The 23,125-nt window shown below is 49.0% G+C and overlaps 1 pseudogene; it reads left to right on the top strand.

Annotated features, from left to right (window-relative positions):
* Positions 1–13,906: 13,906 nt before the first annotated feature.
* LOC119921705 lies at positions 13,907–22,670 on the top strand (annotated as a pseudogene).
* Positions 22,671–23,125: the final 455 nt, after the last annotated feature.

Genomic DNA, 23,125 nt, shown 5'->3' with positions numbered 1-23,125 from the left:
GGCTGGAGTCATTTCCTTCAACCTGTGGGAGAAATTCCTCATCCACATCTTTCCTCCTGTCTACTCCTCCAGTCCTCTATGATCCGTCGTCTCCCCTACAGGGCCACTGACCATCGGCCGGGTATGCTAGCGCCACCTCCTCAGCCGAAATGGAGATTGAACTCCCCCAACACACTTGCCTCTGCTTGAGTTGGCCTGATACATTCTCCCTCCCGGGAAAGGTTAATCCTTCCATTCCCACGCTCCCCCTCCATGGCCTCGAACCATCCTTCGCCCCCTGGAGAGGGGTTCGCCTCGGGAATGGCAAGTCTTCATACAAGAGGCGCCAATTGGTTCCCCTAGAGAGAACCCTAGACGTAATTCCCCTTCTCTCCTTGGCCCGAAACCCAGACAGCGGAGCCCCAGAGTTCACACAACTCAGATCAAGGCCAATATCTGGATTCTCTCAGGGGAATTAATTGCGGTAGAATTGAAAATGCAATGGAGACTAGGCCTTTCTTCCTTTCACCCTAGCTAAGCAGAACCATGGTCAAGCGGGAGCATGGGCTGTGCCATTCATTTATCCCTCTCCCTTGCTTGTTGTCATGCATCATCCATTCATCTTCCTTCCCCTACGTGACTCCAGAAGACGTTTCCTTACCTGGTCGTGGATAGGAGCCCAGCTCGGGGAAGCTTTCGGTGCAGCTACACTTGCTCCCCTCATTTATCACTATTATCATCATACTTCACGCCGCTGCCCCCATAATTCACGCCGCTGCCCGGATTGTCTTTGTCCAGAAACGCTCTGGGCACGCTACTCCCCTCCTCAAAAATCTCCAGTGGCTACCAATCAATCTGCGCATTAGGCCGAAACTCCTCACCCTCGGCTTCAAGGTATCACCTCGCCCCCTCCTACCTCACCTCCCTTCTCTCCTTCTACAGCCCAGCCCAAATCCTCCGCTCCTCTGCCGCTAATCTCCTCACCGTGCCTCGTTCTCGCCTGTCCCGCCGTCGACCACCGGCTCACGTCATCCCCCTGGCCTGGAATGCCCTCCCTCCCAACATCTGCCAAGCTAGTTCTGTTACTCCATTCAAGGCCCTACTGAGAGCTCACCTCCTCCAGGAGGCCTTACCAGACTGAGCCCCCTCCTTCCTCTCCCCCTCGCCCCTCTCTCCATCCCCCCGCCTTACCTCCTTCCCTTCCCTTCCCCACAGCACCTGTATATATGTATATATGTTTGTACATATTTATTACTCTATTTATTTATGTATTTTACTTGTACATAGCTATTAGAATTATTTTACTTTGTTAATATGTTTGGTTTTGTTCTCTGACTCCCCCTTCTAGACTGTGAGCCCACTGTTGGGTAGGGACTGTCTCTATATGTTGCCAACTTGTACTTCCCAAGCGCTTAGTACAGTGCTCTGCACACAGTAAGCGCTCAATAAATATGATTGATTGATTGATTGATTGATCATCATCCTTCTTATTACTATCATCATTATTATCACCCTTTGTGGGGAAAGGGAGGTAGGAAGCCTGTGGCCTTTAGCAGACGGGTCTGCAGATGCTGCTGCCCACCAGCTCCCCAGCCCATGTCCGATGGGCAGGGTGCCTGAGGAGACTCCTGGAGTCGCGAACGGACTGCACCATGGAGGAGGGAGCATGGGGTTGGCCCCCGTCATGAGTCTTTGGGTGACAGGAGGGCGCCAGACAAGGAGGGGTGGTGGGGGCTGGGTAGGCTGGGCGGGAAGGACGTGGCGGGTGCACAGGGTCCATATCTTTCCTTCCCTCCCCAACCCAGTCAGAGAGACCCCAACCGTGGGGCAGTCCCCATGCTTCCCCACTAAAAACCCCTCCCAGGCAGAGAGCCTGTCAGGGCGCGCCCTCAGAGAGACATGGCGCTTCTTCACTCATCTCCTCAGTCCCGGCCTGCCCCGCCCAGGATGAATTTGATTCCTTCTTCTCCGGGGAGGACGGGGGCGCGGGGGCCGGAGGGGTGAAGGGGAAGGGACGTCGGGGAGCCACCGTGATTGACTGCTCTTCGCGTTACTTCCCCCCACCCCCCCCAACAACCCAACCCCGGTCCCTCGCTAACGGGCTGCTCTTCGTGAGCTCCCTTTGTACCCTCCCACCTTGGGCCCCGCCCCCTCCCACGCACTGATGAAGGCTGAGGTGGGAAGCCGACCCCCACATCCTGCCCTGTACAGGGCCCCAGCCCCTTTAGGAACCTGCACAGCTATGACTGAGGCCATCCTGAACTGTCAAAATGAGATCTCCTTCCCCTGCTCTGCCCAGTGAATGCCATTAGGACGGGAGGGGGCTACCTGACCTTCCCCTTGTGTGATCCTCCCCCATCTGACTATTCCCAGTCTGATCATCCCCTTTCTGATTCTCCACTTGATTGATTCTTCCCCCGTCTGACTCTCCCCCTCTGACCGCCCAGTATGTGTGCCTCCCTGATCTGACTCACCCCCCTGTCTGACTCTCCTCTCGTCATCTGCTCGGCTGGGCCTAACACCCCTCTCAGGATGACTTCCCCCAGGATCCCTGTCAACTGAGGGTGCCCCGGGGGACGGGGAAGGTCTTAGTATAATGCCTCCCAGTAAATCCTCAGTAAAGAGCTTGCTGGCTTGGTTAAAAGGGGGATCGGCAATTGGGGACTCCCTCCTCATTTGGATTCTCCCTTCCTCCCTCTTTTTTCCCCGTATGTTATTTATTAAGCGTTTACTTTATGCCAGGCCCGGCACTATGTACTGGGTCAGATTTAAGTCAATTAGGTTAGACATAGTCCATATCCCATAACGGAACTCACAGTCTTTATCCCCATTTTACAGAAGAGGTAACAGAGGCCCAGTGAAGCAAAGTGACCTGTCCAAGGTCAATCAGCAGGCAAGTGGCCTACGGACCAACCACTGTACCAAAGCACAGAATTAGATACACTATAAGCACAATGGGCAAAATCTCTGTCCAACTGGGGGCCTTTTCTTCCCCTCCAGACTCACAACCGGCACATGCAGAATCTCTCCTGGTCTGAACCTGTCGGGCTCGCTCCAATATGGCTGCTCTTTAAAGAAAGCGACCTGAGGGAAAACTTGCCATCAGCGTCGACGGGCAATGGCCTCTCACTCTCCACAACTTTTCTCTCTCCCCATGTTGTATCTGTCCCTGCTGGAGCCGACACTGCATTCTGTTTTATCATTTTGTTTCTCCCGATTTGTTTGCCCTAGGCCCCTCCTCACTGTGAAACTGTCAGACCAGAAGACCCCGAGGGGCGGGGACCGGGAAAGATTCCCACAGGGGATGCTTTCACAGCGCTCAGTACAGTGCTGTGGCCACAGGAAGTACTCCATTGATACCCTCCCCTGCCCTGCCGCTCCTGCCAGGGAACACTTGGCCTTTGGGTAACAGGCCCCAGAGAGGCCTGGAGCGAGACCCTACTCCAACCCGTCAGACCAGGGACCCCACCCGGACCTTGTGGTCCCCATTAACAGAACACCCCCGGGGGGCACCCACCGCTTCCAAAACAACAAATTCTCCTCACCAGGATCAGGGTGGATCACAGACTCTGTGATGGAAGCTGAAAAGTCAAGTATTTTTCCTGGAACCAAATGGATCCTGACTCGAGCCTAATAGCCAAACAGCTTCCTGTTCAGCTTTCTCAGGTGGACAGGGTACGGCAGGGCTCCAGGGCGGACAGCGGAGGCTCGGTCACGATGATCACCATTATTGAGTGAGGGGCTTGATGAGGAAGAAGTTGGGGCGTTGGGGAGATATTTGGAAGAGAGCGGGGCTCGTCACGAGTGGGCGGTATATCACCTGACCTTGTGCCCAAACATGTAGCTGGAGTCAGTTGGGCTCAGCGACTACGGGCTAGAGCGTCCATAAACGGGACAGTGGGCAACTACTGCCCTGAGTCTTTGTGGGGATTATTGATTTCATTATGTTTCCGAGAATGGGGAGGTCCACAGTGTTAAAGGCAGCTGAGAGCTGAGGAGGATTATGTTGGAGTAGAGGCTGTTGGATTTGGCAAGTCAGAGATCGTTGGGGACCTATGAGAGAGTGGTTTCTGTGGAGTGATGGGGGAAGGAGCCAGATTAGAGGGGGCCAAGGAGAGGATTGGAGGAGAGGATTTTGATAAAGTGGGTGTAGACAACATACTCAAGGAATTTGGAAATGAATGGTAGGAGAGAGATGTGGCGATAGCTGGAGGGAGCCCTGGGGACACGGGAGGGATTTTTTAGGGTATGGGAGACATCAGCATGTTTGAAAGCAGTGGAGAACAAGCCATTGGAGAGCCAACAGCTGAAGATAGTGGTTAGGGAGGGAAGAAGGGAGGGGGCAGCTGTTTTGATAGCTGCTGAGGGATGGGGTTGGAGGCTCAGGTGGAGGGGGTGCATTTCGAGAGGAGATGGGAAACAACATTTTGAGGTACTGCTGGGAACATGGGAGAGTTGATGAAGGGGCGAGGGAAGCAAAGGACCGGGTGGAGCAGGTGACATTTTAGGGAGATCACACCTGGTCACCAAGGGTCTCCCTCTTGCCATTTCCACTGGCCTCTACTCCATCCAGATCCTCCTCAACCTCTCAGCTGTTTTTAACATTGTGGACCACCTCCTTCTCCTGGAAAAATTATTCAACCTTGGTTTCATGTGCACTGTCCTCCCCTTGTTCTGCTCCTATCTCCCTGTCTGCTCATTCTCATTCTCCCTGGCAGATGTGAGGAGGGAGGACAGTCAAGGCCAAAGGTAGGACGTGGTCCAGGGGTTGACGGCCGGACAGGCGAGAAGGAGACACAATGAGAAGGTTAGTACCAGAAGGGTGGAATGTGCGGGCTGGCATGTAGAAAGAAGTACGGGAGGCAAGGTAGGAGGGGAAACGGTGATGGAGAGCTTTGAAGCCAATAGTGAGGAGTTTTTGTTTGATAGGGAGATAGACAACTACTAGAGATTTTTGAGAGGAGTTACATGACCAGAACGTTTCTGTGGAAATATAATTCAGGCAGCAGAGTGACGTATGGACTGAATTTGAGAGAGGCAGGAGGTTGGAAGGACAAAAAGGAGGCTGATGCAGTAATCCAGTGGGGATAGGATAAGTGATTGTACTAACGTTGTAGCGGTTTGGATGGAGAGGAAAGGGATGATCTTGGTGAAGTTGTGAAGGTGAGACCAGCAGACTTTAGTGATGGATTGGTTATGTGGGGTGAATGAGAGAGCGGAGTCAAGGATGACACCAAGGTTGCCGGCTTGTGAGATGTGAATGAGGGTAGTACTGTCCACTGTGTTGGAAACGTCAGGGAGAGGACAGGGCTCGGGAAGGAAGAGAAGGAGCTCTGTATTGGACATGTTGAGTTTTAAGTGGTGGAAGGACATCCAAGTAGAGATGTCCCGAAGTCAGGAGGAAATGGGAGCCTGGTGGGAAGGGGAGAGAACAGGGGAGGAGAAAGAGATTTGGGTGTCATCTGCGTAGAAATGAGAGTTGAAGCCACGGGAGCGAATGAGGTCAGCAAGGGAGTGGCTGCAGATGGAGAATAGAAGGGAACCAATAACTGAACCTTAAGGGACCCTTATAGTTAGGGGATCGGAGGGAGAGGAGGAGCCCGTGAGGAGATTGAGAATGAGTGGCCAAAGAGATAATAGGAGAAACAAGAGAATATGGAGGCAGTGAAGCCAAGGTTGAGGAGCAGGGGATGATCAAAAGTGTCAAAGGCAGCTAAGATGTCGAAGAGGATGAGGATGGAATAGGAGCCGTTGGATTCGGCCAGAAGGAGGTCATTGATGACCTTTGAGAGGGCAGTTTCAGTGGAGTGGAGGGGATGGAATCCAGACTGGAGGGGGTCTAGGAGAGACTTGGAGGAGAGGAATTCAAGGGAGAGCGTGTAGACGACTCACTCCAGGGTTTGAAAGGAAGGGTAGGAGAGAGGAAGTTTTTTTTTAGGAGGAAAGAGAAGATCAAGTTAAGGGAGTGGAAGAAGGGGCGAGAGTTTTTATAAGGTGGGAGGGAATAGGGTCTGATGTGCATGTGGAGAGAGTAACATTTGAAAGGTGAGAGGAGAGCTCATGTGCAGATACTGCTGGGAATGATGGGAAAGTTGAAGAGGGGGTCGAGAGGAGGAGGGATGGAGGAAAGGGGGTGATTTGGGGGAGCTCAGACCTGATGATGCTAATATTCTGAATGAAGTAGGTGACCAGATCATTGCGGGTGAAGGATGGGGGAGGAGGAGGGACAGGAGACCTGAGCAAAGAGGTAAATGTCCAGAGAAAGTGACGAGGGTGATGGGCGTGGGTGTCAATAAGGGAAGAAAAATAGCTCTGCCGGGCAGAGGAGAGGGCAGGGTTAAGGCAACGAAGGAGAAACCTGAAGTGGAAAAGTCTGGGCTGGTGTTTAGATTTCCACCAGCACCGTTCAGCTGCTCAAGCATAAGAGCAAAGCAAGTGGAGGTGATCCAGGGCTGTGGGGTAGTAGTGCGAGAGCGATGAAGGGAAAAGGGAGCGAGTGAGTTGAGTTTAGAAGAGAGGGTGGAGTTGAGAGCATCTATTTGTTCCTGTAACCTATCCCACTTTGACTCCTGCAACAGCCTTTTTGCTGACCTCCCTGCCTCCTGTCTATCCCCACACCAGTCACCACTTCACTCTGCTGCCCGGATCGTTTGTCTACTAAACCATTCAGTCCATGTCTTCCCACACCTCTAGATACTTCAGTGGTTTCCCGTCCCACTCCATATCAGACAGAAACACTTCACCTTCAGCTTTAAAGCCCTGCATCAGCTCAGCCACCCCATCTCACCTCGCTACTCTCCTATGACAGCCCAGCCTCCACACCCCGCTCCTCTAATGCCAACCTACTCTCTGCCACTCAATCCCGACCCCCCGACCTCTCACCCATGTCCTGCCTCTGGCCTGTAACTCTCTTCCTCTTCATATCCAACAGATCAACGCTCTCCTCGTCTTCAAAGCCTTATTGAAGACACATTTCCTCCAAGAGGCCTTCCCTGACAAAAATTTCCTTCCTCTTCTCCCACTCTCTCCTGCATGACCCTAACTGGCTACCTTTAGTCATTCCCCTCCCTCAGCCCCACAGCATTTATGTCTATGTGTGTTTTATTTCTATTAATGTCTATCTCCCCCTATAGATTGCAAGCTTGTTGTGGGCAGTGAATGTATTTGATATATTGCTTAATATAATGCTCTGCATACAGTACGTGCTCAGTAAATATCACTGAATAACAATAATAATGGTATTTGTTAAGTGCTTACTACATGCCAAGTATCGTTCTAAGGAGCTGGGGGTGGGGGCAGAAGATAATCAGGTTGTCCCACGTGGGGCTCACAGTCTTGATCCCCATTTTACAGATGAGGTAACTGAGGCACATAGAAATTAAGTGAATGCCCTTATCCTTGAATTTGCGCCCTTCATTCCCCCTCACTCTGCCCCACAGCACTCGTGTTCATATTCAGAATTTATTCATATAAGTGTTGGTCTCACCCGCTAGACTGTAGGCTCCTTTTGGGCAGGGAATACGTCTACCAACTTTTTTCTATTGTACTCACCCAAGTGCTCTGTACATTGCTCTGCACACTGTAAGTTCTCACCCAATACAATCTATCGACCGAGAAACATGGCCAAACATTGTTGCATGACGTTGCCTGTATCCTTTTTACCCGTCATGCACCACTGCCCTAGAACTCAAATAGGGAATGAGAAGCAGGAAGACATAGTGAAATGCAGTATGGCTGAGTGGATCAAGCATGGGCCAGGGAGCCAGAAGTTTCTGGGTTCGAACCCTCCCTCTGGCCTGGAATGTCCTTCCTCTCCACCTCTTCAAAGTCGAAGTCTTACTGAAGGCACATACCCTTTACAAGGCCTTCCTGGACTAACCCTCTTTCTCTTTTATCCTACTCACTTTTGTGTCATCCTGACTTGCTCCCTTAATTCATCTCTCCTCTCAGCCCCACAGCACGTATGTACATATCTGTAATGCTTCATGCTGCTGCCCGGATTATCTTTGTCCAGAAACGCTCTGGACATATTACTCCCCTCCTCAAAAACCTCCAATGGCTACCGATCAATCTGCGCATCAAGCAGAAACTCCTCACCCTGGGCTTCAAGGCTCTCCATCACCTCGCCCCCTCCTACCTCACCTCCCTTCTCTCCTTCTACTGCCCAGCCCGCACCCTCCGCTCCTCCACCACTAATCTCCTCACTGTACCTCGCTCTCGCCTGTCCCGCCATCGACCCCCGGCCCACGTCATCCCCCGGGCCTGGAATGCCCTCCCTCTGCCCATCCGCCAAGCTAGCTCTCTTCCTCCCTTCAAGGCCCTGCTGAGAGCTCACCTCCTCCAGGAGGCCTTCCCAGACTGAGCCCCTTCTTTCCTCTCCCCCTCGTCCCCCTCTCCATCCTCCCGTCTTACCTCCTTCCCTTCCCCACAGCACCTGTATATATGTATATATGGTTGTACATATTTATTACTCTATTTATCTATTTATTTATTTATTTTACTTGTACATTTCTATCCTACTTATTTTATTTTGTTGGTATGTTTGGTTCTGTTCTCTGTCTCCCCCTTTTAGACTGTGAGCCCACTGTTGGGTAGGGACTGTCTCTATGTGATGCCAATTTGTACTTCCCAAGCGCTTAGTACAGTGCTGTGCACATAGTAAGCGCTCAATAAATACGATTGATTGATTGATTGATTAATGTTTTATTTATTTACATTAATGTCTGTCTCCCCCTCTAGACTGTAAGATCGCTGTGAGAGGGCATGTGTCTGCTTCTTTCTCAAGTGCTTAATACAGTGCTCTGCACACAGGAAGTGCTCAATAACTACTATTGAATGAATGAATAAATGAATAATCTCGGCTCTACCACTTGTCTGATGTGTGACCTTAGTCATTTGCTTTCTCTGTGCCTCAGCTCCCTCATGTGGAAACTGGAGATTAAGACTGTGATCCCCATATAGGACATGGACTGGGTGCAACCTGATTACTTTGTATCAAGCACAGACCTTAGAACAGTGCCTGGTATATAGTAAGAGACTAACAAATACCATAGAGTAATAATGATAAAAAAAGAGTATGATTGTTCATGCTTTGATGTCAACACTAGTGGCATTGTTTTGGCAGGGGTCATCCTCTGCGGTGTAGCAGGTCTAGGTGTTTGCCTCGGCCTGAGAAGGAGGGGTCCCATAGATTAGTAAAAACCTGACTACCTTGTAACTAACCCAGCGCTTAGAATGGTGACTGACACATAATAAGTGCTTAACAAATGACATAATTATCATTATCATTGTCATTATTATGATCATTATCCTTGTTATTTTTATTACTATCATTATTAACAGGGCACCCTGGGGGGTGATCGGTGACGTGGCTAATCAGGGGACTGGGCTTTTGGAATAGGGGAACACTGCAGCCTGAGCTGGGGCCCTCAAAAACGAGCAGAGCACTGTTTAGGCAGACCCGGTGTACAGTGGCATTTGCTGAGTTTTCAGCTCAGGAATAGGTTCAGGAGGCCAAAACTCAAACATAGGTGTGAGTACCATAAAATTAAAAGAATAGAGAAGGAGTGCAGCCTAATGGATAGAACCCAGGCCTGGGAGTCAGAAGGTTCTGACTCTCGTTTCTGTGTCACACCATCAGTCAACTGTATTTACAGAGTGCTTACTGTGTGTAGAGCACTGTGCGAATCTCTTGGGAGAATATGGTACAATAAACAGGAACATTCCCTGCTCACAAGAAGCTTACAGTCTGGAAGGGGAGATGAATATTAATATTCACCCTACCTTCAACCCCGCAGCACTGATGTTCAGAACTTTAAATTAGATATCACAATTATTTATTCACATTAATATCTATCTTCCCCTCTAGACTGTCAGCGCGTTATGGGAAGGGAACATGTATGCTACATTCTGTTGTATTCTCCCAAATACTTAGTGCAGTACTCTGCACATAGTAATCTCTCAACAAATGTCATTGATTGATAGATTGATTGATTCTAATCCCAACTCTTGTCTGCTGTGTGACTTTGGGAAAGTCACTTTACTTCTCTTAGTTGCTTTGTCTGTAAAATGAGAATTAATACTGTGAGCCCCATGTGGGACATAAACTGTGTTCACCTGATTAGCTTGTGTTTACCCTGGCATTTAGTACAGTGCCTGGCACAGAGAGAGTGCTTTACAAACGCCATTAAAATAACATTAAATAAAATAAAAAAACCTACATTCGACAGAGTTTTGGCTTTTTGTCAAAGGTTATGCCCAAGTGATGGGTCTCAATGGCCTTCTTTCAAGCCTCAGAATAGTGTTAGGAATTATACTCCCCTTCATCCCAGCTTTGGTTCCTCAACACTTCGGTCCACATCCATAATTATTTATCTAAACTGATGTCTGTCTTGCCCTGTAGACAGTGAGCTTGTTTTGGGAAGGAATCGTGTCTACCAACGCCATCTTATTGGACTCTCCCAGGAGCTTAGAACAGTGCCCTGCACACATCAGTAAGTGCTTAGTCGGTAAATACCACTGATAGATTGGCAAGCTCTTCAATAATAAGGGGGGTAGATGCAAAAGCATCAAGTCATACATAGTCCCTGTCCCACATGGGGCTTATAGTCTATTTCAGAGGGAGAACAGTGATCAGAACCCCATTCTGTAAATGAAGAAACCAAGAGACAGAGAAGTTTTTATATTGTATTTGTTTAGTCCTTACTATATGTCAGGCACTTTATTAAGCAGGAACTTTATTAAGAAAAGCAGAATGGCTTAGGGAAGCAGCATTGCCTAATGGATAGATTATGGGCCTGAGAGTCAGAAGGACCTGGGTTCTAATCCCAACTCTGCCACTTGCCTGTTGTGTGACCTTGGGCAATTCAATTCATTTCTCGCTCTCTCTCAATTCCCTCATCCGTACAATGGCGATTGAGACTGTGAACCCCATATGGGACAGGGACTGCGTCCAACCCAATTGGCTTTTATCCACTCCAGGACTTAGTACAGTGCCTGGCACATAGTAACAAACACTACAAGTTTTTTTGTTTTTTCTTAAGAGCTGGGTCACAAGCAAACTTATACGTTGGACACAGTCCCTGTCTAAACTGGGGCTCATTGTCTTAATCCCCATTGCACCCATGAGGTACCTGAGGCACAGAAAAGTGAAATAACCTCCCCAAAGTCACACAGCATAAACGTGGCGAGGCCAGGATTAGATCCCAGGTCCCCTGACTCCCAGGCCTATGTGCCGGCACTGTACTAAACACAGGGGTAGATCTTTGTTTCTACAGATATTTTCAGGCCATGTTGCCCCAACTCCTCAAGAAACCCCAGTGTTGTCCATCCACCTCTGCATCAGAGAGAAAGTCCTCACCATTGTCTCGGAAGCTTTGCATCTGCTTGCCTCTTACTACCTCACCATGCTGCTCTCATACTATAGCCCAGACCACACACTCTGCTCCTCTAATGTTAATATGCTCAATGTACCTCCAGATTTTATCTGTACTTACCCTTCTTACAAAGCTTTACTGAAGATACATCATGTCCAAGAGGCATTCCCTGAATAAGCCCTCCTCTCTTCCATCTCCCAATCCCTGCTGAGTCACTTTGAGTTGTGTCCCTTTATTCATCCTCCCTCCCAGCTCCACAGCACTTATGTACATATCTCTAATTTATTTATATTAATGTCTGTCTCCTCCTCTCGACTCGAAGCTCGTTGTGGGCAGGAAATATGTCTGCTTATAGTTACATTGTACTCTCCCACGCGCTTAGTATAGTGTTCTACACATAGTAAGAACTCAATAAGTAAAAATTGAATGAAGAAATGAATAGGAGAGCAACGAGGTGTGGTAGGAGGGAGCAAGCTGATGGACGGTTTTATACTAGATGGTGAGGAGTTTATCTTTGATGTGGAGGGGATGGGCAACCACCGGCAGTTCTTGAGGAGTGGGCAACATGTCCTGCATGTTTTTATAGAAAAATGGTGTGGGCAGCAGACTGAGGTACAGCCTGGAGTGCAGAGAGAACGAAGGCAGGTAGGTCAGCGAGGAAGCCCAACCTCTGTCTCTCCCAAGTATCTCGCAGGGCTCTTTTAAAGACAAAAATTACGAGGTCGATGTGAAAGTGCTATGGAAAGATGAAGGCATTCTACAACGTTAATATAGCATTCATATTGTCTTCGCTGGACCACGGCTATCAAAAGGATATTTTTTTCCTTCACGAGTGTGGAAACAGACTCTTAACCTAGAGCGTATCACTACTACCCCTTCCACCTTTCTGGGAAGAGGTTCAGCCCCCTGTTACGGCAACAAACTATATCTGCCCTCACATACAGATCTTCATTAAATATTGCAATTAAAAAAACCTCTTGTGCTGTGTTGCTGCAACTTGATTTTTTTGGATTCCACATATGCCAAGCACTGTACTAGGCTCTGGGGTAGCTATAAGATCATCAGGTCCCACATGAGGCTCACAGTCTAAGGAGGAGGGAGAACAGGGATTGAATCGGCATTCTGCAGAGGAGGGAACTAAGATCCAGAGAAGTTAAGTGACTTGTCCAAGGTCATACAGCAGACAGTTGGCAGAGTCAGGATTGGAATCCAGGTCTCTAACTCCCTGGCCCGGACTCTATCCGCTAGGCCAGAAGCCGTTCTAATGGAATCCTTGAAGAGTCAAAATTTACCATTCGTTCATTCAATCGTATTTATTGACTGAATGCTTACTGTGTTCCTTTAGTGCTTACTGTGTGCAGAGCACTGTACTAAGAGCTTCGAAAGTACATCTAGGCAACAAATAGAGACGAGCCCTACCCAGCACTCAGTTGCATTGTACTCACCATGCTGACCGATGCTCTACACTCTGAAATAAAGATGGAGATGGGCAGTATGGGCGACTTCATTTTTCAACTGATGATGATTCCTTTTTATTTGTCTGCAGAGGGATGGAGGTTCCCACGTTCCCAGCGGGATTTATGGAGAAACCCGTGATCGAATGGGATCTGCGATCCCTCAAACAAGAGGATTAGTTTCAATTAGTACTGCGAATGATACGCAAATCGATAATCAATACGTCAATCCTATTTATTGGACGCTTACTATGTGCACAGCACTGCACTGAATTTTGGGCGAAAATTATATAACAATGTGACAGAGTTGATAGACACATTTCGAGCCCACAAGGAGCTTACAGTATAGATGGGGAGACTGAAATAAATATGAATAAATAAATGACAGATGTGGACATAAGTGCTGTGGGGCTGGGGTGAGTAAAAGGAGCAAATAAGGGAGACAAAGAAGGGATTGGGAGAAGAGTAAATGAAGGCTTAGTCAGGGAAAGGCCTCTTGGAGGAGATAGGCCTGCAGGACGTCTTTGAAGGCGGGGAGAATGATCGTCTGTCAAATATGAAAAGGGAGGGCATTCCAGGGCAGGGACGGGACTTAGAAGAAGTCATCGATGAGATAGAAGTGGTTGAGGTTGTTATCGAAAGTAGGGTGCAAAATAAGTTAACTAGTGTATAACGGCCTCAGGGTTCGAGAACCCAAGGTGATAATTCAGATAGGAAAACTGACTCAGAGACGTGAGGTCAGATAGAACATTAAAGGAGGAAAGCTGACTGCTCGCCCATTCACCCTGGAGGGGTACGAGTGATGAACAGCCCCGTGTTCCCTTCCCACTGTGTCTTTTATTGAGTTACAGCAATGCGGGAGTGAGTAATGAGAACCTTCAGGGAACCAATGAGGACGGACAGGATGGTTGTCGAATTTTCAGTGGTCTCTGTTATCACAGCCTTGTACAGACAGGAGTTACTTGTGATAGGTCCTACAACCTTCCATAGACGGGTGTTACTTGTTACGGTCCTTGAAGACATTCTGTTGTTGAGCTTCGCATAAAATACAAAAAGGAGTTGCTGTCGGCCTGCACAAAATGGAAGGTTACCGTCGGTATGCACAAGATGGAGTCAGCCATGCCAAGTCTGCTGGTGGACAACAAGGTGCAGTGAGTAGGTGCGCATTAGAGGAGCAGAGTGTGCGGGCTAGATTGCAGGAGGAGAGCAGCCAGGTGAGGTAAAAGGGAGTGAGCTGTACAAGGGATTTAAATCTGATCCTGAGAGGTTTCTGTTGGATATGGGATGGGGGTGGGAGCAGAAAACCACTGGAGAGGCTTGAGGAGTGGTGAGATGTGGACTTAACCGTTTTATAGAAAAATGATACGGGCAGCAGAGTGAAGTAAGGACTGGAGTGTGGGGAGGGAGGTCAACTGTTTCTGGAAGGTCAACAAGGAGACTGATGCGGTAATCCAGGCAGTATAGGATGATTGATTGTACTAACGTGGTGGCAGTTTGGATGGAGAGGAAAAGGTGGATTTTCGCTATGATGTGAAGTTGGGACTGAAAGGAGTTAGTGATGGATTGAATATGCGGGTTGGATGAGAGCGAGGAGCCAAGGACAATGCCAAGGTGATGGGCTTGTGAGCCAGAAAAGATGATGGTGTCATCTACAGTGATGGGAAAGTGAGGAGGAAGACAGGGTTTGAGTGGGAAGATAAGGAGTTCTGTTTTGGACATGTTAAGGTTGAGATGACAGGAAGACACCCACGTAGAGATGTACTGAAGACAGGAGGAAATGTCAGACTGCAGAGAGCCGGAGAAATCCCTCCCAAGCACTCAGTATAGTGATCTGCACACAATAGATGGTAAGCTCCTTGTGGGCAGGGATCACATCTCCCACGTCTCTTGTACTAAACATTCCCAAGTGCTTAGTACAGTTCTCTGCACAGGAAGCATGTGATAAATGTAATTGATTGATTGAATAAATGGTAGTAGAAATAGGCTCCTTCCTTTTCCATATTCTGAGAAGAATTGGGAGAGGTTTCTCTTGAGCACTACTGAATACCATTCATAAAGGGGAGGTTCACGTAACACTCTGATGCCTGTCCAAATTACATGAAAAAGCAGCATAGTCTGGATAAATCAGAGAACTGATAAACGTATTTCTCCCAAAATATCGATGATCCATTCCTGTTTTTTTCTGGGGTGAGGCCCGAGGTAAAAACTTTTGGACCCTTTTGGATCCCTAGGACTTTATCTTGGGCGTCAGAAAACAGGATCTGGATAGTTTCGATTCTTTGAAGTGGGGAAAGACTACCTTCCTTTTTTAAAGAAAATAAAGGTTTCATTATTTCTTTGTAATTTTTAAGTGCTTGCTTTGTGCCATTATATATATATATATATATATAGTTATAGATATCTATATCTATAGATATCTATATCTGTATCTATCTGTATCTCTATCTATCTATCTATCTTTCTATCATCTATCTATATTCCTTAGCCATATAGTTCATCGATTGGAGCTGCAGGGGACTGAGCAACGAGCTGGATACTTGGGTGCTATCTTCAACTGTTCTATATCGTGCATTAAATTTAACAGTTTTTAAGATGAAAAGAGCAAGGATAAAAATTAATGTTTATTATAGTACTAAAACCGTATTTGTTAAGTGCTTACTTCGTGCCTGGCACTGTACTAAGTTCTGGGGTAGATACAGAATGATCAGGTTGGACACAGTCCCTGTCCCACACTCTTAATAGCCATTTTACAGAAAAGGTAACACGTACAGAAAAGTGAAGTGACTTGCCCTTGGTCACACGGTAGACAAAGGGCAGAGCCTTGATTAGATCCCAGGTCCTCTGACTCCCAGAACCGTGCATCTGCCTCTGGCTATCTTACAAGAACACTTAGGTTGGGTGTGATAATTCCCATGACATTCTTCAGAGGAATAATAACCTAATGGTGTGAGATAAAAGCCAGATTTTCCACACCCGAAATATGGAAAATTATAGGAGTTTCTGGGAGAAAGCCAACCCATCCTTCCTCTTTTTACTTCCTTTTTGTGTTTCTGTGTCTCGCCAGAATACCATTCACTTTCAGAATACCTTTCACTTCCCAGACTGAGCCCCCTCCTTCCTCTTCCCCTCCTCCCCCTCTCCATCCCCCCACCTTACCTCCTTCCCTTCCCCACAGCACCTGTATATATATATATGTTTGTGCGTATTTATTACCCTATTCATTTATTTTACTTGTACATATCTATTCTATTTATTTTATTTTGTTTATATGTTTTGTTTTGTTCTCTGTCTCCCCCTTCTAGACTGTGAGCCCACTGTTGGGTAGGGACCGTTTCTATATGTTGCCAACTTGTACTTCCCAAGCGCTTAGTACAGTGCTCTGCACACAGTAAGCGTTCAATAAATACGATCGATTGATTGATTGATTGATTCCCCGATTAAGCCCTCTTTTCCCCTACTCCTTCTACCTTCTGTGTCACCTAGGCATTCATATCTGAATCCTTTAAATGCTTGATAATCGCCCCACCCTCTGCTCCACCACACTTATGTCTATAGTCATAATTTATTTCTTCATATGAATGTCTCTCCCACCTCTGGACTGTAAGCTTGTTGTGGGAAGGCAACATGCCCACCAATGATGTTGTATTGGAGTTCCCTAAGTGCTCAGTACACTACTCTGTACCCAGGAAACACTCAATATATACCACTGATTGATTGATTAATTAATAATAATAATAATAATGACATTTATTACTCGCTTACTATGAGCAAAGCACTGTACTAAGAGCTGGGGAGGTTACAAGGTGATCAGGTTGTCCCACGGGGGGCTCACAGTCTTAACCCCCATTTTACAGATGAGGGAACTGAGGCACAGAGAAGTTAAGTGACTTGCCCAAGGTCACATAGCTGACAATTAGCGAAGCCGGGATTTGAACCCGTGGCCTCTGACTCCAAACTCTATGCTCCTCCCACTGAGCCACGCTGCTTCCCTGTAATTGATTACTAAGTAGTAGTAGAGGAGAAGCAGCATGACCTAGTGGACAGTGCACACTACTGGAAGTCGAGAGACCTGATTTCAAATAACCACTCTGATCCTTACCTGCTGTATATTCTCAGATACGGGACTTAATCAGTCAGTCAGTCAGTCAGTCAGTTGTATTCATTAAGCGCTTATTGTGTGCTGAGCACCATACATAGAGTTTGGGAGAGTAAAATGCAACAATATAACACACACATCCCAACGCATGATCAATCCATCAGTGGTATTAATTGAGTGCTTACGATGTACAGAACAATGTTCTAAGTGCTTGGGAGTGTACAATACAAGAGAATTAGCAGAAACATCCTTTGCCCACAATGGGCTTGCAATCTAGAGGGGGAGAGAAGACATTAATATGAATGTCATTTGAAATATATAATTGAAAGATGTGTACATAGTGCTGTGGTGTTGAGGATGGGGCGAATATCAATTCTGTAGAGGTTTTAGATCTAAGTGTATAGACAATGCAGAAGGGAGAACAAGTTGGGGAAAAGAAGGCTTAATGGGAGAAGATGCGTTGGTGGGTAGGGCCCGGGGGAACTTCTCTGAAGTTCAGCTTCCTTATCTTTAAAGTGGGAATTCAATAGCAGAACTCTCTCCTACATGGACAGTGGGTGAGTCGGTGAGACTGTGGATCAGAGAGGTGCTAGCATAAAACGTGTTTGTTTGGCTAGCGGAAGCAGCTGTGTGGTCCCTATCTCATCTTTCTTCACCTAGTTAGGGGTTGGTTGATAATCCACTAATGAATTGCGTCCTCCGGTTGGCACCTGCCCGTCAGAAGACGTGATCCTACACGAAGAGAGAGGGGTCATGTCTGGTGGCTAGGAGGTGCCCAAAACACAGAACGCTGCATTCTGGATCCTCAGGGGTGAGTCTGTCTGTGTCCCACCCATCTGGAAGACAGAGAGGAAGGGCAGGGAAATGACAGGGGATGGGAAACACAGCGACGCTGAGAGAGGGGCAGGGGGTCAATTCATAATCCACCCTGTCTCTTCCTTGCCCCTGCCCCCTTGCTCTAGGCTCATAATTTAATGACTGAGGCAATGGATGAGACACCTAAGTAGAGTGGTGGTTTATTGGGCCATCTCGAAGACTGCTCCTGATGAAGATTTCATAGCTCAAAATAAACTAATCGTTTGTGGATACGTGAGCCCCACTATACCTACTCTAGTGCTTAGCACAGTGTCTGGCACAGTGCAAGCACATACTAGATCTCAAAGATATTATTTTCATTATTAAAACAATGATGGCTCGGTCCCATGGTTTAGTCTGTTTTCTAATCAATCAAGTTTACTGAACCTTTACTGTGTGCAGAGCCCTGTACTAAGCACTTAGGGGAGCCCAGTATAACAGAGTTGGTAGATACCTACCCTGCCCACGAGGAGCTTTCAGTCTAGAGGGTGATGCAGACATTAATATGAATAAATAACTGACGGCTAGGGACATAAGTGTTGTGGGGCTGAGGAAGGGGGAATGAAGGGTGCAAAGTTGACACAGACGGGAGTAGGAGAAGAGGACATGAGGGCTTAGTCCGAGAAGGCCTCTTGGAGGAGATGTTCCATGGGTAAGGTTTTGAAAGTAGGGAGGCTAATTGTCGGATGTAAAGAAGAAGGGCATTGCAGACTAGAAATAGGATGTGGGAGAGCAATCGGGGGCCAAACAGAGGAGCTCGAGGTGCAGTAAGCAGGTTGGCATTAGAGGAACAAAGTTTGCTGGCTGGGCTGGAGTAAGAATGTACCATTTGTGTCTGGAGGGGTGGACTGAACTACTAAGGTTGAGATGGGAGTGGGAAGAAGGTGGGAGTTCGAGGTGGAATGTACCACGGGGGACAGGGTCTGGAGTTCGAGGTGGAATGTACTACTTGGGGAGGGAGAGGACGTTTCAGGGAGAGTGAGCCAAAACGACAGGTGCGTAGTTCCACGGGAGTGGTGGTGGTGACAGGGTATAAATGTAGAGCCAGGGTGAACCACTGCCGGCCGGGGGAAATGGATTTCCAGGGTACACAAACCACTAGTTTGCGGAGTGAGAGGAGCAGGGGAGGGAGGGAGGGATGGCATTCCAGTGGGTGTGAACTGCTGGGGAGAGAGGGATGGACTTGGAGAGGGAACAAACCCCTCTAGGAGAGGGGTGGAGTGAATCTCCAAAAGGAGTGATCCATTTGTAGAAGCGGGGAGAGGATTTACATGGACAGTGAACCTTAGGGGGAGGGGAATGAAGTGCTGGGGGAAGTGTACCACAAGGGGAGGAGGATGGAGCTCCAGAACGAGCTGGTGTGGAGGTAGGGAATTCCTGGGGAAATGAATCACCCAAGGGTGAGGGCTGATGGAGTCTCCTGGGGGGTGGAAATTATCCCTCACCTCTCTCTGCCTCCTATATCTACACACTGCAGCCCAGACTTCACTCTGCTGCCCAGATCAGTTTTCTTAAAAAAATTCCATATACGTCTCCCCATTCCTCAATACACTCCAGTGCTTGCACGTCCCCCTCTGCATTGGAGAGAAACCCGTGACCATTCTCATTAAAGCCATCTGACACCTCGTCACCTCTGAACTCACCTCACAGTTCTCCTGCTACAGCCCAGCCCGCACACCTCCCTCCTCTAATGTGTCAACCTACTCACTGTTCCTCCATCTCGTTTATCTCACAACTGACCCCTCACCCACGTCCTGCCTCCGGCCTGAAACTCCCTCCAGCTCCACATGCACAGCCTTAGTGAGGTCACATCTCCTCCAAGAGACGTTCCCTGATTTTCCCTGGCTCCCTCCCCCTTCTGCATCTTCAAAGCACTTGGATCTGTGACCTTTGGAGATTTGATATGCACCCCACCCCTAACCCCACAGCACGTATGTACATATATTTAAATTATTTATTACAAATAAGTGATTTATTCATGTTAATGTCTGGCTCCTCTTCTAGACTGTGAACTCATTACAGGAGGGGATTTTCCCCTTCACATTTTCCTCGGTGAAGTTGGCAGCCTGAATTCCCCGAATCTGAGAGTAGGACGGGTTGGTATTGGAGATTGCCCTAGGCTGATATCTCTGAGGCTTTGCCTTTCAGCCCTGCCATCCACGAGGCAGCTCGTGATTGCCTGGCCCGGGTGTTTCTTAGAGTTTCCATCTCATGCCAAGCTACCCGTTTCTCCTTACATAGCCTAATGATACCTGCTGCCCTGACATTCCTCTCCGAGTATTTTGTGCTTCCTTCCTTTCACCGTGCCCTTGGTCCTTGCCGATTTGGAGCAGCCTTACCCGTGCATGCCAACTGATTCATGATTTCTTCCATTCACAGGACGATCCAGCTCACTTGGACCGGCTTCCCTTGCCTCAGCTTCTCAAAAGAGACCGTCATCACTGGAGGTGGCTCTAGAAGACTTGGAGCAAATCATTCAAGAGCTCAATGCCAAAGATGAATCGTGCCGGACCTTTCCTGCCAGTGTACTGGAGTATCTCTCTGGAGGACCCTACCCGCCAAACACGGGGAAGCCGGTCCAATGAGATATTTCTGGTATGATTTCGGGAGAATCAACTGCCACCTCAGGCGTGGATCGGGGTCAGGGCACTTCTGGCCGGAGAGCACCTGAGCTAGTGAGGAGCTCAGGAGCCACTAGGTACTTTTGTGTGTGGCCATCGGGGCCACGGTCTTTCCCGGCTTGGTATCACCATGCCTCACCTTCTCCCAGAGCCCATGACTACTCCGGGATCCGTCTGGAGTTTTCGTTACACATCATCCTCCGTGAACCTGGCGGGCTGAATTCCTAAAGTGCTTCTCCGAGAATGGAGAGAGAGACTGCAATGAGCTGGTAGCTCTGACTCGTTGCCTTTCAGCCCTGCCACCCATGGGTCAGGCCATGATTGCCTGGCCTGGGTGTTTCTAAGGTGGTCCCTCTCCATCGTATGCAGTTACTTGATTTTCCCTACAATCCCGCGCTTAGAACATTGTTTGGCATCCAGTAAGCACTTAACAAATACCATTATTATTCCAACCTGCTGCTACTTCCTGGTCTGACCGTCCTTCTCCTCATCTGGTTTGTTTCCTTCCGTTCACGCTGCCCAGGGACCTTGGATACCTGCAGATTCTGGACAGTCTTGCCCGCACATGCCAAATGACTAGTGGTTCCTCCAATTCCAGGGCGCTCCAGTTCCCTTGGACCAACTTCTCCCGCCCCAGCTCTGCAACAGATACTGTCGCCACCGGCAGAGGCCCAAGAAGAGTTGGAACAAATCATTGGAGAGCTCATCGCTAAAGATGAATCCAGCTGGTCCCTCCCCCCTGGTGTATTAGATTATCTCTCTGAAGGACCCTATCCGCCATGCAACGTTAGGCAGGCTCAATCAGGTGAGTCCAGGTTCGGAGTAATCCGCCTCCAAAGCTGCAAGCTGGAGACCGGGCTCAAGTGACCTCTGGCTGGAGAGCACTTGGGTCCCTGGGAGCTGGGAAGCCGCTGGTCCCTGGGTGCACTACAAGGACAGGATTCCTTGACTGCTGATCTGAGGACGGATGGGTTGGCATGGTGACTGCATTGGTTTGATATATCTAACTCTTTGCCTTTCAGAACTGCCGTCTGCCAGGCCCTGCCCCGAATCTCTTATGCCAATTCCTCCAGCACCCAATGCAGGCATGGACAGCTACCCCAGCGAGGAGATCCCGGGATCCCGAGATCCCGTTCGTTGCCCGTTCATTCCAGCTGCGATGAGGACGCCACCCAGGCTGCCAAGCGCAGCTGTGTCCAGGTCTCTCTGCTGGCTGCAGGTAAGTCCTCCGCCTTTCTTTTCTCCTCCCTCACATCCTTTCGTTTCTGCTTCTTCCCAGAGTCCTATCCTGCCAACCCACTTCTGGCCGTAAAGCCGGCCCCTTTCTCCTTGACCTGTCTGCGGGACCTCCAGAATGCCTCTCCGACACTCCCCTCCTATATCCGCTCCTATTAGGAACCTGCCATGTCTTGAATGGGCATGGAGTTCGAGGCAGGGAACAACTGTCTCTCTCCCGCCACCCGGCCTCATTAAGTGTGTTTGTTTATCTTCAGGTGGCAAGAGCCTCGTGACCCCCTCTTCCAAGCAGACGGGCTCCACCCCGTCCATCAGCAGCCCAGTGCCATTCCAGGTGAGTACTTTCTCCATGGGGTTGCCCCTCGGTTTGGCGGATTGGCACGGTAGCTGAATTTCCGGAGGTCACGTGACCTCGCCGGAACAGAGAGGTTAGGATTAAAGGGGGAGGAGGGCTGTAGAGTTCCGCGAGATGCCCCTAGGGCTTAAGAAGAATAGTACTTTTGGTTTAAAGCAGTCGCCGGAACGTCATCTGGGCTACGTTTTCCCATACCGATACCGGGTAACCGTATCTTTTCCTCCGGAAAGGGTTTTGGATGAAATCTTGCCAGAGGAACTTTCTGCCCCTTGGTTCTTTCAGGAGCGTCTAAATGTACTTCCGTAGGGGACCTGGTTAGTATTGAAAGAAGAAGCGTTTGCTTTCTCGTTGGTAGTGACAAATCTTCTGCCCTCTCTTCCTACAGGTTCTGTCGGACGGTGAAGCCATCACCGTGAATGAGCTGGAGATGGCCTTCCAGAGATTCTTTGGCTCCCAGCAGTCAGGGCTGGAGGTCCCGACACTGAACTGGTTGGATGGGTCCGTCCTGAAGTCAGACCGGGACTTCTGGCGCAGGCCAGAGCCAGGTCCAATCCACTGACCGACAGTGAGGACTTCTGCCTCAAGCCTGTGGTCTCCTCTCCCCGAGCCACCTCCAGCCACAAGCTGCGGCTCCCGCGGTTACCCCGAAGAGCCTCGGTCCTACCGAAGGCTTGTCGCCGCCTGTGCTGGGACTCCTGAAGACTCGCTCACGTCCCTCAGTTGCCCCCAGCGGGTGGTCCGTCATGGTTAGGCCTTGGCAGCATTACAGCATAATACCCTTACCACCTCCAACGTCACCTCAAATATCTCCTTCTACAGCCCAGCCCGCACACTCAGCTCCTCCGCTGCTAATCTCCTCACTGTGCCTCGTTGTCGCCTATCTCGCCGTCGGCCCTGGCCCACGTCCTGCTTCTGGTCTGGAATGCCCTCCCTCCTCACATCCGCCAAACTAGCAGGCTTCCTCCCATCCCCACACCCGCCTTCATAGCCCTAGAGGAAGCTCAACTCCTCCAAGAGGTCTTCCAGACTAACCCCCGATTTCCTCTGCTCTGCCGCACCTCCCCAGCGTCCAGGCTCTCTCCGTTCTAACCCCCAAACTGCACCATGGCACATGTGCTTATATGGTACTATATACCTTTCTATTATTATTAACG

This window comes from Tachyglossus aculeatus (genome assembly GCF_015852505.1).
Source record: "Tachyglossus aculeatus isolate mTacAcu1 chromosome 12 unlocalized genomic scaffold, mTacAcu1.pri SUPER_6_unloc_4, whole genome shotgun sequence".
Lineage (NCBI taxonomy): Eukaryota > Metazoa > Chordata > Mammalia > Monotremata > Tachyglossidae > Tachyglossus > Tachyglossus aculeatus.
This window is presented reverse-complemented; position numbering and strand designations above follow the sequence as displayed.